We start from the raw sequence: 17163 nt of genomic DNA on the forward strand, positions 1-17163 counted from the left end.
GCAAGACTGTCGTCGGGTGGTCTTTGGATATATTGACTGTCGTACTGAAATCTTACATTATATGAAAACATTGCGTTCATAAACGGTTTCCCGCTCAAAAATGCCTTTGTCTGGAATTGGGTGTCGGACAAACGGGAGCCAGTTCATGCTGTTACAGTGCATAGATAAGCGTCCAGAAAAGATTTATATAGATGGCGCCAAAGAAAAATTACGCACACACAGAGCAAATATATGCGAGGTGGGGAACGTTTTTTTAATAGCCTTTCCTTCAGGGTGACTGCTCTCATAGAGGAGTTAAAGCCGCTTTTCTGTTACCTTTTTTTTTTTAAATACGGCAAGCAGAAACGCCTGCAGTTTTTTTTTTCTTTATGACTACAATTAACAACAATTTTAGGGAAGGCTTAATCTCTTATATTTGCGAAAGATTGCTGCCGCGTGTAGTTATCAAACGACTGAAATTCGGGTCCAAGGTCGACCGTGGACCAGAAAGAACTTTTCAACTATGAAGTTTCTGTGCAAGCTGTATAACTTTCGTTTGTAGCCTTATGGCTGCGCTTGGGTGGATACTAACTAGTAATCTGCGCCATCTTGGCGGCTTCCCTTAAATATTGGACCAGCACCATTCCTACTATGAGTTGTTGATCAATTCGCTTTCTTACCCAACCATCTGCTAGCCGTTCTCGTTAGCTCAGTTGGTTGAGTGACTGCCCCGGGCTGACGGTAGTTCCGGGATCGAACCCCGCACCGGGACAAATTTTTCTTCAATTACGAAATTTCTGTGGGAGCTGTATAGCTTTCCTTTGTAGCCGTCCGGCTGCACTTGGGTGGATGCTGAGTAATTAATTCAGCAACTGCAATTGGACGTTCGAACTCTTCATAAAATTGAGTTTTTTCTAGCACCTTTGTCGTTCTTCGCAGCATACTAGTTGACGCCAGCTGTACACTTTGCCTCGCAATTTACTGGAATTTTCTGGTTTGTTTTTATTCTCCACGACAGATTAATGTCATCTGTCGCGTCCGGTGGACAGGACGGACAGAACCTGTTTGCCATTTCGCTCCCCTTATTTCCTTCTCCACTACCTGTAAGGTAGTCAGTCGGGCCTTACACGTGGTTAACATCCTTGCCTTTCCTTTCTACTGTCTCTCTTTCTCTCTCTGGAAATGAAGTAGCTTTTGTCGGAAACCAAGACTGAATTTAAAAACCGCTCATCGTTTTACAACTACTCGCGACTTACGACTATTAGCGCTTTCGTACGGCGGGCCGATACCAAAGCACAAGTTACGGACGAATTCTTTTTTTAAATTTTGTTTCTGTTTTGCAGACCGCCGCGGTACGTTGTGCTCCAGAGCCATTATATTTCCCTGAGCGCATTGTTTCAGGTCCCACTACGAACAATCAAATTACTGTCCTGTGTTCCGCACTATCCGGTTCACTAACACTTTGAGAGTAGTTTTTACATCCGCTTCTGGCATGGCACATCCGGCGCCGCTACACATGCGGTGTGCTGAAACTCAAGATAGCGAGGAGCGGCGAATTCAGGCTTAGAGCTCTTTGGAGCTCGAAGCAATCTGCGACGGATGTCACTCAGATGCCACGTGCTGATGCTGTTGTGTGTATCGAAGGGGCGTTACTTTTAATGCTACGCTTAGTTTTGGTCCTGCTGTACTATAAGTATCTTAAAAAAAATTTAATAGCCAGGGACGCTACTGGATAACACATGAAATTGCAAGCACCTGTGCTTGCTCCAAGCAACCGGAAACCGGCAGACTTTCCAAACGGCGGAAAAAGGCGAGGCCATTAGTTCTCGTTTATTGTTTCCTGAAGCGCTCGACTCCTTCGAAGGGCCAAAAGTGAACGAAACGAAACGTTCAAAAATACAGCCCCAGTTCTCTCGAAGTCGTTTCTGTGTCATGCGCTCAATGTTCGACAGTGGCTCTGGAAACGCGGACACTAGACTACCTACGACCCGCCGCGGTGGCTCAGTGGTTAGGGCGCTCGACTACTGATCCGGAGTTCCCGGGTTCGAACCCAACCACGGTGGCTGCGTTTTTATGGAGGAAAAACGCTAAGGCGCCCGTGTGCTGTGCGATGTCAGTGCACGTTAAAGATCCCCAGGTGGTCGAAATTATTCCGGAGCCCTCCACTACGGCACCTCTCTCTTCCTTTCTTCTTTCACTCCCTCCCTTATCCCTTCCCTTACGGCGCGGTTCAGGTGTCCAACGATATATGAGACAGATACTGCGCCATTTCCTTTCCCCAAAAAAACCAATTATTATTATTATTATCTTTCTTGTACAGCGGGCCCTTTTATATGCGATTTCTGTACTTCTCTCCAAGAACTAGCATGTCATCATCCAAGTTACCCTAATCTTTCTGTCACGCTCCCGGCCGAAAGCACTCACTATCCGTGCACGTTTTATCCTTTAATCTCTGCTCGCCACCGTGACCTTCGAAAACACGTGTTTTAAATATGATCAGGGGTAGTTGACAGCAAGGAAGTGACGTCGTATAATACTTGAGTAAGTGTTGTTCCATACCATAACAAAAAGTTCCCTTAATTAAAAGGGGAAAAAAATCTCTATTTCTGGCCCTTTTTTTCTGAAGAAGTTTTGAAAATCCAACAGTTTAAAAAGTGAGAAAACTTCGGTTCTTAAAGTTCTCTGAAATCTTTCGAAAATTTGTTTTCACCAAATTTTGCGCCAAAAGTTCTCTTAAAAGAAAAAAAAATTTCCCGAAAGTAGCACTACTGAGTATAGATCAGTTTTCTTGAACCGCAGCGGCGGCCGATTAAAACATGGATGGAGGAGGAAGGGATTGTTTTTACCATGGGGTGCTGACTGCTTGTTATGTCACAAACCAGAGTCAATAGAACACGTCTTTATTGATTGCTGGGATGCGCTCCTCTTTTGGGACGTGCTCCAGCGTACAATAAAGAAAGACTTACCCTTGACGCCGTATGGGATACGATTCCTGGACGTTGAACCGGATCTTTATAAATACGATGTAATTTTCCTTCTTGGCCTGCACAGCATTTGGCGAAGATTGCTGGGATGCGCTCCTCTTTTGGGACGTGCTCCAGCGTACAATAAAGAAAGACTTACCCTTGACGCCGTATGGGATATGATTCCTGGACGTTGAACCGGATCTTTATAAATACGATGTAATTTTCCTTCTTGGCCTGCACAGCATTTGGCGAAGATTGCTGGGATGCGCTCCTCTTTTGGGACGTGCTCCAGCGTACAATAAAGAAAGACTTACTTTTGACGCCGTATGGGATACGATTCCTGGACGTTGAACCGGATCTTTATAAATACGATGTAATTTTCCTTCTTGGCCTGCACAGCATTTGGCGAAGATTGCTGGGATGCGCTCTTCTTTTGGGACGTGCTCCTGCGTACAATAAAGAAAGGCTTACCCTTGACGCCGTATGGGATACGATTCCTGGACGTTGAACCGGATCTTTATAAATACGATGTAATTTTCCTTCTTGGCCTGCACAGCATTTGGCGAAGATTGCTGGGATGCGCTCCTCTCTTGGGACGTGCTCCAGCGTACAATAAAGAAAGGCTTACCCTTGACGCCGTATGGGATACGTTTTAGAGATGAAGATATCGAGTTGATGGGAGAGTTGTGTTCCTTGAAACAGTATTGATTTTCTCACGTGAGTGAGATGCATGTCCGCCCTTGATGTTTGAGAATGTAGCGCAGAACATGTTTGCGATCTGTTGTAAATTGTCGAAACAGGCAAAAAAAAACAAAAAAGCAGCGGTGGCCTCGTCGTTCGAGCATCCACCTCGCATACGGGAGGTGCGGGGTTCGATCCCCAGTGCCGCCGGGTACCCACCGGTGATACAATGGGTACAAGCTTTCCCCTGCCTGATGCTCGGCTTCTTTAGGCTGAAATGCTTGGAAAATGGGCCTTTGACCCCACTTTGAGTAGAAGAAACAACGTTGTGCCATGGCGCTCTTTGTCCACAGAAGCCCTTGCACCATAAAAATTTGACATCAGCATCACTTTTTTTTCTCGGTTAAGATGTACCCCTTGCGAAGGCTACATTTAAAGCGCCGTCGATCGGCACTCTCCAGAAAACTAGCTCGTGCCTTGCCACGCGGGCACTGAAAGTGCGATCAACAGATGGCGCCCCTTCTGCCGGCCGTTTGCATTCCCGTCGTCCTGAACCGGGGTCGAGCCGTGAGCCGGATCGATGGCTCGGGCCCCGCTCAGACGAGCTCGACCGTCCCATTGGAGAATCCGCCGCTGACAGACTCCGCCTGGCGTCGGACGTGACGGACTCGTCTGGTGTCAGCAGTCTGCCCGAAGGGAACGGTTGGCACGTTCCGCTCGCTCCTCCTTTCCCTCTGCCGGCTCTCGGAAGGGACCGTGAGGAAGGAGGGCTCTTGGACGGGAGGGAACACTTTGCGGGAAAGGCGACTGGGACAAGGTGAGGCGGTCGGGGCGGGGAGTTTTGTTGCGAACAAGTGCGGAATTGTCCAGCGTTTACGGGAATCGCCCAAGGTGGAGCAGATTTGAAGTTAGGGAGTAATACCTCATTACCATCCACCCAAACGCAGGCGCACAGTTACGAAGGAAAGATACACAGCTTTCAAATGGGGAATTACCGAGGAAAATGAGGAAAGCTATACAGCATGCTAGTGAGGAATTAATTTCAAATGGAAGAATTTGTGCGGAATTAGTGATAATTGAGGACTCCAACTGGACGTCACTGAATACCAGTTTTTTTTTTATTGGCCGATTTTGTACTTGGCTTATCATGGAAGTAATAGATCGCAAGGAGGGTACAGGTGCATCCAGGCCCAAGTGAGAGAAAGCTTCATTGGCCGATAAATACCCGCTAAAACTTGCCGTCGAGTCTGTCGAGGAAGAAACAGCTAACGGGAACACGTGCATACGATTCCGCATTTTTCTCGACTTGAGGTTGCGAGGAGGGCGATTCGAGACATGGGCGATTTGACAGAGGGCCAGTTATGAATTTGAAGATTTCGTGCATCATGACTCCTGGGTGAGGATTTTTATTTCTTCACACCAATGAAACTGCGGCGTCATGAGCTCGAGAATTCTGTGAGAACGTTTCTATTCTCTCATTACCACTCCAGTGGTGACCAGGATAGAACAAATGGCGTTTTCGGAGGGCTTCGAAGCTCCGTGACGGCGGTTTCCAACGCGCGGGTAGGGAGCCTCTCAACTGCACACTGCTCATTTGCTCGAGCCTGCTGACATTTCATTTTGAGTCCCTATGCCGCAGCATGAAACCGTTCAGAGCGCAGCCAACAGCATCGGTCACCTATAGGAAAAAGTCGTATTAGCAATTAACCATTTCTGTACAGTCACCCGCCATTTACTTCGACCCTTCAATATTTCATCGTTAGCGCTAAAGCATTTCACATGAGGCGCGCAGCTATTGGACCAGTTTGAAGGGGCGAGGTTTGAAACCTAACCTCCTAAAATTGATGTCACCATTCTCTTCCGCCACTTGTACACTGATCTGTGCTACACCCCGCATACTCCAGCCAAGCGTATCCCCTTTTCGAATATGTCTGCCATTGCATGCGATGCACACGGAGGCAGGGTGAGGCTTTTTTGTGTGGTGAAGTTGTGAAGCAGTAGGACTACGATTGGTCAGTAAATTAGCTCTTGGGCGGGAGTAACGTGTGACGCCTCCGCACAGCAATGAGGGCGTCGCCGTGCATTGCAATGGCGTCATTGCCTCCACGTGGAAATTGCCCTTCCATTTTATTTTAATCAAATATTCCCTGCCGCTGTCTTATCTAAGCGCCGCCGCCCTTCCCTGTGCTGGTGTTCTCATAATTTTTTTCCGCTATCGTGAAATTGTTGCCATCTTGATGCTACAAAACAATTTACAAAAAGCAGATCGAAATTGAAGTGTCGCAGTATTTAGAACGTGAAAGCATTTCTGGTGTGTGCGGCTAGGTTTTGTTTGTAAAGAAAGGTTCGGCATTTCCGTGCCAGTGAAAATGCAGGGATCCACACGCAGGTGTCGATATTGCAGCGCACGGTGAAACGAAAAATTTTCAGGAAGAAATGTATGTATCCAGAGCTTTCCTGCACATCGTTCCTCATAATTGCCAGACTCGGGCAGTAAACGCGCCTGACGTTTTAATTAATGTAAACGCAATGGAGCTTCGATTTATTGGATACCACGCCTATCGCGCTTGCCTCCATCGTTGACGAAGGCCATGTGAAACGCGAAAGAGAAAAACAGAATGACGCGGCTACGTAGATAAGCGGCGAACAATACAGAAAGTAGTGCTACACAGGGTCGCGTGTGAGGGGGAAATTTGCGCCGTCGCGAGCGGCAACCGTGAACGTGGGCATTCGTGTGGCAAGTGTCGCAACACGGAACGCGGCAGCCGCGCGCGTTGCTTATCTATCGTCGCTACACGCCTTAGCCAGGCGCTTCTATTGCTTTTGAATTGATTCGCTTTCCGCAATCCCTCCTCCTCTCCTCCTTGCGTGGGCGTCGTTTCGCAGGCACGGGAAGGTGTATACGTGATGCTATTCGCGTGCGCTCCCCGCTCGACCCGGGTCCGAAGCGTCAAGGGCGCGACCGTCGCCGGCGCGCTTTGCTCGCAGCGCCGGCAACCGGTGTCATTGCGTCAGCCGGCGCCGCTGCCATGACGACGGCGACGACAGACACCGCTCCCCGCTGCACTTCGCTGCTTGTTTCTCCGGCGCCTTATTCCCATGGGTTACATACGGGCACATCCGACGGGCCACCCGGCCTAACCTTCTCCTCTTCATTTGGGTTTATTTGCTTTTACAAACGGTCCGTGGGTAGCTTTGCTCCGGTAACTCTTCCCTGTTCAGCCTGTGCCTGCTTTCTATTTTTTAATCGGCTTTAACCCTGAAGAAGCAGGATTGGACCAGGCTTAAATTCACTTTTACTGATACCCTTAATTGTCCAAGAGGGCTATCACAACAGTGAACCACCAGCGGCTCACGTCATTTCGGCAGCCTGTTTAATCGAGAACGCGACGATGAACGATAAGCACTGCCGCAATATTGCAAAGGTGAGGGCGTTTCGCGCGAGGAACCAGCTTTATCACGCTTGCGAGGTCTTTCGAAACTGGTTAACAGAGCTTCACAAAGTGCACACCCCTGAAGAAAGCCGGGCGCTTGGTCTGGGGTCGCTTGTACCCATTTCTACCGAGAGTGTCCGGCTGTGCGTTCCAACCACCTCGCGCAGCCGAGACAGACGCCCTAATTACGCGCGACGATGCGTAATTACACATGAGCCCCGGTGAAGCGTATCTCACCTCAAATTCATGCCATTCGGAATGCGTTCGCTGGCACGGAATGCAGCGAGATGCTTGTGGGTGGCTCATGCCTTCGCAGAGTGAGCGAACAGCGCCTGTGTAAACAGAAAAGTTCTGTGACCGTCAAGTGCGGGGAAAAAAACAAAAAGGTATGCGCTAGCGGAACACAGTATTCTCCCATAAGCCGAATGCAGATGAAAAAAAAAGAAAAACATTATCTTTGAGATTTGTAGCTTTATTTCTACCGTGAGCTAATAACGCCTTCACTAAATACAAGTACATGGTCCACACAGTACACATGCGTTAAAGATTACCAACCACAAAAGTCGCGTGGTTGGGCATAACTTGTAACAATACTCGGAAGAGACTGAAAAAGATAAATGTTGATAAGAAACCATCGGCCTTAGATCAAGCCGTCAGTTGTGCATAGTTGCTGTGAAGCAGCGTTTCCAGGCATCTTTTATCATTATTTATCGAACTTGCATGGAGAGGTTGGTAAGTGAATTGAAAACCGCTCCGTCTTTGTGTGGGCCCAACCTAATTGAAGGGAGCCTAAGCCCGGTTAATAGCCATCGCCTTGCTTGTACCCCGTTGCGTTCGATCCAGAAAGCCGCCATGCTTCAACGCATGTTTACGGCTCGTTGTAAAACGGCTGGGTATGAAAACATTCGGCAGTTTGTGGCATCCAGAGTGCGATTAATCAACCAACATTACGTCACCATTGCGCTGCGCGACAGCGCATACTTTGCCAGTACTCACGGGCACACCAAATGTGCGCTAACAGGCTCTATGCCTGCTACGTCTGTATGGCCCAGCGAGAAACGGGACACGTCATTGATTGCGAACGTCGCCGCCGCTGACGGCGCTGGCGTTTTATGCGCCGTGTCTAGCGCGCCGGCGCGCATCGCTCGTAAACTTCGCCGTGCGAACTTGGAGCGCATCGCTCGCTCCCTTCTCTCCGAGAGGCAGCGGGTTTGAGAGCGACGGGAAGGAGTCGCGAACGCTCTCTCTCTCTCTCTCTCTCTCTCTCTCTCTCTCTCTCTCTCTCTCTCTCTCTCTCTCTCTCTCTCTCTCTCTCTCTCTCTCTCTCTCTTTCTTTCTCTCTCTCTCTCTTTCTCTCTTTCTCTCTTTCTTTCTCTCTCTCTCTCTTTCTTTTTTTTTCTCTCTCTCTCTCTCTATCTCGTGATATTTGAGAGCCCGCGAGCATTGAGAGAGCTCTTACGTCGAGAGGTGTTTGTCATGCAGGAAAGTGGCGGGTTTTCCCACACTAGCCGGAACGAATGCTGTGAACACGTGCCTTCTGTTTCGAGAACAGCTGATTAAAACCTGAGCTCTGGCGGCGATTATGTTGGTCGTCTTTTAGCGTAAAATGCAAAAGTGTCGGAAGATGCGGCAATCCAAACATAACGAAGGTCAAGGAGGCAGGCTATGTACCAGCCAGCGCCACTAACGATGCACTGGAGGGTCATGAGACGAATAAATGGCCGCGGACGTAGACCGAAAATGAAAATGCCGTATCGTCACTGTAGCGGGGTTATCCTGCAGACTAAAACGTGTTGTTGCGAAGTGCTCGCTGGATGTGGCGCGCAGTAAAGTGGAAAACAGCCAGGACAATGATTTACACCCTTTGTGAATAGTTTATAGCGCAGGGATTCGCTTCCGGACCACGCCACGTGGCTAGTTACGCATATCCAGCGTTCGAACAAGCTTGAAGATAAGAACTGTGGCCCTGTCTTCTCCGAAAGTTAGGACTACCACGGATGCTACAAAAGCCGCCCTACACGACTTAGGAGCAACCCCCCCCCCCCCCCCCGGTCTCTAAAGTATGACAAAGGCAGCACGTATTATGGTTGTAACTGTCGTTAAATGTTGTACAATGCGATGCAGTTTATGGAGGCATGCACAAAATATCTACTATGATGTTATAGCGAGTGAGCGTTAAAAGCTGTGCCACTTCTTTTGATAGCTGAAGCTTAAGGTTGTTGATCACACTCGTGCAAAGACATCCGAATATATGCTGCGATTCTGGAGCGCACCACTCCAATCATGAGCAAAGCAGCGTCGGCTCGCGCCATCACCTTCAGACGTGGTGCGCATCTGGCGCGTGTCAATAAGGAAACATTTCCTTGGGCCACTGACCGTGTTTCTCAAATGTCTCGTTGAAATGCCTCCAGCGGCAGCAAGGCAGCTCATAGCAGCATGGGGACGGACCTGAGAGTGCCGCCTCCTGTTGGAATGAAGGCAAGCGCTGGTCTTAAGAAAACGCCGAGAACCGCAGGAAGAGCTTGTCGTGTTTATTCACATGGAGACTTTCCACATGCATGATATATCCAAAGCCTTGTCATCAGCAAAACTATCTCCGAACTAATATTGGTCTGGCAATCGCAAACTCTGCTCGCAGCAAAATTTAAACTGCCGCGGGAAGGACGGGACCCTGTCTGTAACAACAATGCTTGTCTCGGATACGCAAACCTGAGGGGCATGCCGCTAAGACAGCTTTCGAATTATCTTTTTTTTTAATATCACATTTTGGACTGCACGTAAGGCACGGAGGGTGTGGTAATACAAGAACAGAACTGAGAATACTGAGAAAGGAATGCCGCCAGCGTGACCTTTAAGCATGTTGCGATAGGGCTCTGACCACTGACACCTAAACCGAACAGCTTGCCACAAGGCTGTCAATTTTTTTCTCCTTTCTTCATTCAACTGTCCGCCTCTCTTGAAATTGGGATGTTGCCCCCCTTCGGGCCATTTTATTTACTCTCTTATATTTATATTTTATCGTTTACACATCGCTGGTCACCCACCAGCGCAAGACAGAGGCGGTTGCTCAATGCAGAGATCCAGGGTCAGCGAGCAGCGCTCCAGACGCAATGCGCCTCCGGCTGGAGCTCCTCCTTGTCCAGATCAATTCAAATCTAATTTATTTCGCATTACTAAGGTTCAGCATTTCTAAACAATCATTCTTCATAAAACATCTTTGCATATTTTGCTGGCCGAGCACCAGCCAGTTTGTTGTTTTTCTTATTTTTTCGACAGATTTCTATCCCTAATCGGAGGCCCGTGAAACTTCAGCCACGATCGATGCAGTTTAGAGCGAGGTGCACGTGTTTATTCATACCCTGCGATGAATTCGGCAGTTTTGAAAGCAAGAAATGCAGATTGCACTGACAGCACCACGATGTATTTATTAGAGGCTGTTAGCATACCGGAGACGTTTCAGCGTAGATGTATACCAGGTGGTCGAAATTTCCGTAGCCTTTCATTACGACTTCCCGCATAGCACGAGTCGCTTTGGGGCGTTAAACCCCCATAAATCAAACCGGATAACGCTGGGCCCGTGCAGTGGCCCCGCCATGCCACTGCGCGCGCGCCCAGAATGCGCCCAGTAAAACGGTATACGTCTACGCTGATACGTCTCCGGAATGCTAAAAGCCTCTATTTTTTTACAGCCGCCTCCGGAATGAGGCGGCATTAGCCGTGATTTCGATCCCTTGGTAGTAACAACGTGAGTTACTAGTATTCCGCGTTTATTTTGCCATCATCTTACCGTTCCCAACTTCGATTGGGTTTACAGCGGCGCCGTGCCGAGACACTAACGCGCCGACACAAGGACAAACAGGCATGCTCACAGATCGACAGCGGGATAATATGTACCCAGAGTTCTCTCATTTCATCAGAGAATTTTATTTTTTGCAAATACAGAGCATTACCCGATATCAGTCTTCCTTTTCGCCGTACGTGCTATTGAGATATTGAGAAGACACGTTCATTGTTCATTGAGGTTTGAGCACTAAGGTATATATATATATATATATATATATATATATATATATATATATATATATATATATATATATATATATATATATATATATATATGAAGAGAGCGAACAGTCACCGAAACCAAGGTGCATAGGGGAACGTTATTTTTTTTAATGTGTTGTGCTTATCAGTGGGATAATATTGCTTAGATTAATAAATCGCTTAAAGAAAATTACTTATAAAGCAGCAGAAAAAAAAAACCATGCCGCCGGTGGGATCCGAACCCATGACCTCCGAATATCGACCTCCGCAGCTCAGTTGGTAAGAGCACCGGACGCGATATTCGGAGGTGGGGGGTTCGGATCCCACCGGCGGCATGGTTGTTTTTTCTGCTGCTTTATAAGTAATTTTCTTTAAGCAATTTATTAATCTAAGCAATATTATCCCACTGATAAGCACAACACATTAAAAAAAAATAACGTTCCCCTATGCACCTTGGTTTCGATGACTGTTCGCTCTCTTCATAAGTTTGTCAAACGGGCCCCTCATTTACTTTACCTTGTCTGCTATATATATACATATATATATATATATATATATATATATATATATATATATATATATATATATATATATATATATATATATGCGATGTCAGTGCACGTTAAAGAACCCCAGGTGGTCGAAATTTCCGGAGCCCTTCACTACGGCGTCCCTCATAGCCTGAGTCGCTTTGGGACGTTAAGCCCCCATAAACCATATTTTATATATATATATATATATATATATATATATATATATATATATATATATATATATATATATATATATATATATATATATATATATATATATGCGATGTCAGTGCACGTTAAAGAACCCCAGGTGGTCGAAATTTCCGGAGCCCTTCACTACGGCGTCCCTCATAGCCTGAGTCGCTTTGGGACGTTAAGCCCCCATAAACCATATTTTATATATATATATATATATAGTTGCGATAACATGAGGTACTTGACTGCTTAAAATAATATACATCGAAGTATACGCTTCATTTAAGGAAACATTATTTTACTACTCGACGTTTCGATCGGTCCTCCGATGTTTCCTTAAATGAAGCGTATACTTCGATGTATATATATATGTGTGTATGCGTGCGTGCGTGTGTGTGTGTGTGTGTGTGTGTGTGTGTGTGTGTGTGTGTGTGTGTGTGTGTGTGTGTGTGTGTGTGTGTGTGTGTGTGTGTGTGTGTGTGTGTGCGCGCGCGCGTGCGTGTGTGTGTGTGTGTGTGTGTGTGTGTGTGTGTGTGTGTGTGTGTGTGTGTGTGTGTGTGTGTGTGTGTGTGTGTGTGTGTGTGTGTGTGTGTGTGTGTGTGTGTGTGTGTGTGTGTGTGTGTGTGTGTGTGTGTGTGTGTGTGTGTGTGTGTGTGTGTGTGTGTGTGTGTGTGTGTGTGTGTGTGTGTAATAATGGTATTTACTGCAAAACATAACTTCAGGTTCTCGCCTCCTGAGTGCGGGTTGCGAGCAGTGGCTGCACCACGTCAAGAAAAGTGATTTGTACAAGCTGCTATAACTTCTCTTACCCTCCGCATTTCCCTAAATGGCGCAATAACGTGGCTGACTGTCTAACACTGCCTCAGCTCCATCTGGTGCGCGCTCAAATCACAGTTTTGCCTAAGCTTCTCACGTCTAGCCACGGCTGGATTCATATGCTATCTGTCAGCGGTTGTAGCTGTCGGCGATAACGCAAAACATTATGCTTCACTCACGTGCAGTCACTGTAACCAGCCCATAACACCCCTTTACGCGACGGGCGCCGGAAGAGCAATATCCTGAGGGTCGACAGAGATCAGATTAAGCACTTCCACGCCTCGTTAGCGATAGACGCCAATATCCTTCCCCTAAGTAGCGACCCTGCGAGATTGCTCCCCTTTCGCTGAACAAACTCGCATCGATCCCCCCCGCTGACCCACTTACAGCCCCCGACACGCAGTGCTCGCCAAAAGATCGGATGGGACGGCGACCCCTTATTGTTTCATCCGCTGACAGATTCTGATGGTTTCGCCATTTGTGGACCAGCGCAGCAACATTGCTTCCGCGATGCCATAGCAACGGCGTGCGTAATGAAAAGGAGTTGGAAGCGGTGACAACAACGTCCGAGCAAGACGCCCGACTCTGGAAAGCCAATAACGGGCGAGGTCGCGTGCGCAAAGCGAGCGCCAGTATTACGGATAGAATTTCGCGCATTCGGTTTTTGGCATGCTCTTATGAGGTGTAAATCACTCGTTTAAATGCTCGGAAAGATGACGTGAAAAGGGGGTTACGCTGACTCTTGTGAAAAAGCCCCGTCGTAACAAGAAACAAAATCTAGTCTTATTAGGTAAAGCTGAACGTAACTGAAAGTAATGTGAATTACGGCGCACTAACGCTGACCTTTGTTCCCTCCTCGTGGCTCAAGTGCAGTTCTTGTTAAACGCATTTTGATTTAATATTTATTTATTTACACCTCAAAGACCCACAAGGGGGCATACATGAGGGGTATGCTAAAAGTATTTAAGTAATCACTTCTTCGATTCATGACCTTAAGCGGTCAGGAGCATGATGTAGCACAGTTTCCGCTGGCAAGTTGACCCACTCTGTAGCAGTCTGGGTGAAGAATGACTTGGAGATGGGCAGAGGGTGATGCTTGAGAGGGATGCATAGATTTCAGGTGGCTACTACGGTGCAAATGATGGTGAACTGAGATGGTGACGGAAGTGCTCATGGGTGTATGGTAGAATTTATGATGAAGGCAAAGTCTACATAATTTTCGGCGCGATCAAAGCAGCAGAGGTTAGCTTGTGATTTGGTGACGTAGCGCTAGTGTGGTAAGAATAATCTGAATATACTAAACGTGCCGAAAGAATCGGGACGAATTCAAAGACTTTAAGGTTTACTTGATGGGGGCCCCCAATGGCAGATGCATATGCAAGTTTCAGCCTAACTAAAGTTAATTAGGCGGTTAGTTTTGCTGAGCAATATACAGGGGAGAGGGGAGCCTCAACTGCTCGCCTAGCGAGTTCACACGAGTTTTCTCTCATTGCCTTGCCCATTTTGTGTTGTCATGAATCCCGTCTTTTTTCGGACCTATTTCATTTATTTCGAGCTAGCTTCGGGAGTAAACTCTTATTATAGACATCAGGAACTACGCTGGCAGTTCTTAAATGTTTACACAGGTATACGCAAGGTATTTAAAGGGACACCGAGGACAATTTGTAGTTGGTCTGTATCGATAAATTACTGTATTCTTATCACAGTGACCACTGTCAACAAATATGAGGCTTTTATAAGCTATAGAAAAGGCCAAAAAACGAAATATAGGTGTCGCCATCACAGACCGATTTCGCATAGTAAAATCATTGTGTGCGTAGAAAGGGTTTTGTAACGCGTACCCCTGAGGCTAAGCTTCACCGCCATTCCCTTCAAAAAGCACCCCGATCACGGAGTCTTTTTCGATATCAGCTTCTGAATCGAGTGGCGGAAAAATTTTTAAATACAGTTTTTCTAAGTAATAAAAGCGTCTTTTGCTGCCGGCGAAACGTCAACATATCCAGAAAGAAGAATAATATCGATTTTTGCAAAGAAAAGTTATTGGACGGAGCTTTCCTAGGCGTTGCATTAAATGTCTTCTCGAAACGGAAGCCAGTGCGCCGCGCTGCGCTTAGGTCACCACCGTGTCGACGCTGTTTATATACTGACTTTTCGTCAAAGAATAGATCCAGTCATGTGGAGCTGCCCCGCGGGTGACTGAGTGCCACGCCTGGGAGCCAGTTCGAGCCGCGGTCGATGCGTCCTTGCGCTAAGGTCCCCGTCGCTAGTCGTACGGATGAATAACAGACTGGCGTGCAGCCGTCATTGGGGATACACGGCACACGAGAGGACACGAACGGAGTCTATGGCTGTGAATCGAGGGGAGCTCTGCTGCTTGTGCAAACGCCCGACGAACCAATGCATGGGCACGCGAGGCTGCTCAGGTTGAGAAACGTGGGCAACCGCAGTTTGTCTAAACATGTACGGCGGTAAACTCTGCAAATCCTTTTAGCGACCCGCTGACGGCTATACACTGCTCGAGTTTCTTGGCAGAGTAAACTGCACGTTCCTGCGTCGGGGGCGAGGGGCAGTCACGGCAGCTTTCTCGGCGGAACTTCGGTGCGGAGGAGGGGGTAGCAGCGGAGATCGCTTAGCTCACGTCTGCGAGAGAGCAGTAACGGAATAGCTTGCCGTCATGTGACCAGGGCGTTTAGCAAAAGGAAGTGTTGAAGAGACGAGGGCTCCTTTACCCTGCTTCTCATGGCTTTCACTGCTTCTATCATAATCATCATCAGACTAACTATGCTCACTGCTAAAAAGTATAACCAAAGCTTTCTAAGATGCTAAAACGACATTTAAAAACTGAATGTTCTTGCTTATTGTCCCATAGCAACAGTCAAAAATGTATGCATTAAGTGGGGCTCCTAAGACACCGTTAAACATTCATAACAGCGTTAGAATACCGCGTTCAACAACTGCATAAGTGGGAAATGTCCGTTTCTATCTGGTCTTCGTTTTGTTGGCCAGGTGTTCCTCCCCGCTGCACGATGCGCTCAGCCGAATGCAAGAATAGCTCGAAATAAACGCGCCCGTCCTGGCATTCGTCAGTGCACGCGCATTCAATTCACGGATAGGTGAGATGAGCTCCTTAAATGGCTTCTTTCTTGTCAGAAAGTAAACTTGTGGTGTTATCATGTGCAAAAAATATGTTCCTTACTTCCTTAATACTTATCGTACAGAATTCTTTCATGGTATTTTTCTGTTTCCTTTCTCTGATGCGGCCTCTAAGAAATCCCAACCCGTCTGAAAGGCATACTAAAGGAACAGCGAAGCTCATCCTCGAGAGTGAATTTCTGCTTGTGACATTTTCATTATTTGCGGATACCTCTTCCCCCTTTACGAGCACACTTCATGGAGCAGTAACCTCAAATATATTTCTTAAAAGAGCGTTGCGTGCCTGGAATAGGCAAACATGTTTTTTGCGCTGTGGTCGCATATTTCAGGTACAATGGTTTTCATAGTGCAGGACAGACAACACTTTTGTGGCGGCCCTATTCTTACCAAGGGGACATATCGCTCGAAAATTACTCATCAGGGCCGATATATCCTATTGCATTGGTCAGCGACCGTCCGATATCGAAACGTGCTTTGTTTCCACCCCTCGCCCCTGTTCGCTGACAGTAGCTGGACGAGCGATAAGCGGAGAGCTCAGTGCTGTTGGCGGGAACAGCGGCAACCCGTCCATATACAGCACTTCCGCTTTCACGCCCTCCGCGTCGGACTTGGGGGCTAGGCCTGCGGAAACCGTTTCCTACTCTCGTTGCAACTCGCTTTGCTATCAACAGCCTGTCCAGGGACGCCTTTACTCTCCCTTGTTTTCCGCCCAAGGCGGAAATCGCGCTCAGACGTTTTCGATTCCTGAGCGCGGTCGCATCGCGCGTGAACGACAACTCAGTCTCTCATCTTCGCGGCTTTGTCAGGTGAGTCGTTCGCTTGACTGCCAGGACTTAGTAGTTTTCGCCCAGCCTTTTTCTCTTTTTCTCATAGAGCTTAGCTTACTGCGCATGACAAATTTGTATGAAATTCAAAAACTTGTTTTTCTCAATACATAAAAAAAAATTTCGGAAAGGGGTCGGTGTATAGTCAGACGCCTGCCTCTACAGACTTCACGAACTTGTCTTCCTCGTGATCCGCACTGGTATGAGCACCTCTGTCCAACCCGGTCTGAAGCTACACACCATATAAGCGCCGTAATAATGTTGGCTCCTTCCCTCAGTTAATGTTGTATACCCTATGAACGGTATGTACTGCAAAACTCTCCCACATAATGTGCTAGCTGGCTTTGAGGAACTGAAGGTGTCCTACCGTGGTTATCTTGAGCCTTCCGCAACTGATATAAATCACTGAGTCTTGTAACAAAGAACTATACAGATGAATTGGGAGAGTTGCACAAGTGTTTCAAAAAACTTTCCTTGTGACAGTGCATAAATGTATGGCTGGTGTTACAGAACAAAGGTACTAAATTCTGACGAACGT

General features: G+C 47.3%; 1 protein-coding gene across 4 annotated transcripts in view; it reads left to right on the plus strand.

Annotated features, from left to right (window-relative positions):
- LOC144136300 (normal mucosa of esophagus-specific gene 1 protein-like) overlaps nt 1-17163 on the plus strand; it is a 39386-nt gene that overhangs the window by 10990 nt on the left and 11233 nt on the right. The window contains exon 1 of one of the 4 annotated variants that reach the window (XM_077668543.1): nt 4161-4443. The exons of 2 other annotated variants lie outside the window; for them this stretch is intronic. The gene's annotated coding sequence lies outside the window, so the exon portion shown is untranslated. Of the gene's footprint in view, nt 1-4160; nt 4444-16347; nt 16608-17163 lie in introns of those variants that run through there. One more of the 4 variants, XM_077668539.1, reaches the window with a different exon arrangement.

The sequence above is a fragment of the Amblyomma americanum genome, chromosome 6, assembly GCF_052857255.1.
Source record: "Amblyomma americanum isolate KBUSLIRL-KWMA chromosome 6, ASM5285725v1, whole genome shotgun sequence".
Lineage (NCBI taxonomy): Eukaryota > Metazoa > Arthropoda > Arachnida > Ixodida > Ixodidae > Amblyomma > Amblyomma americanum.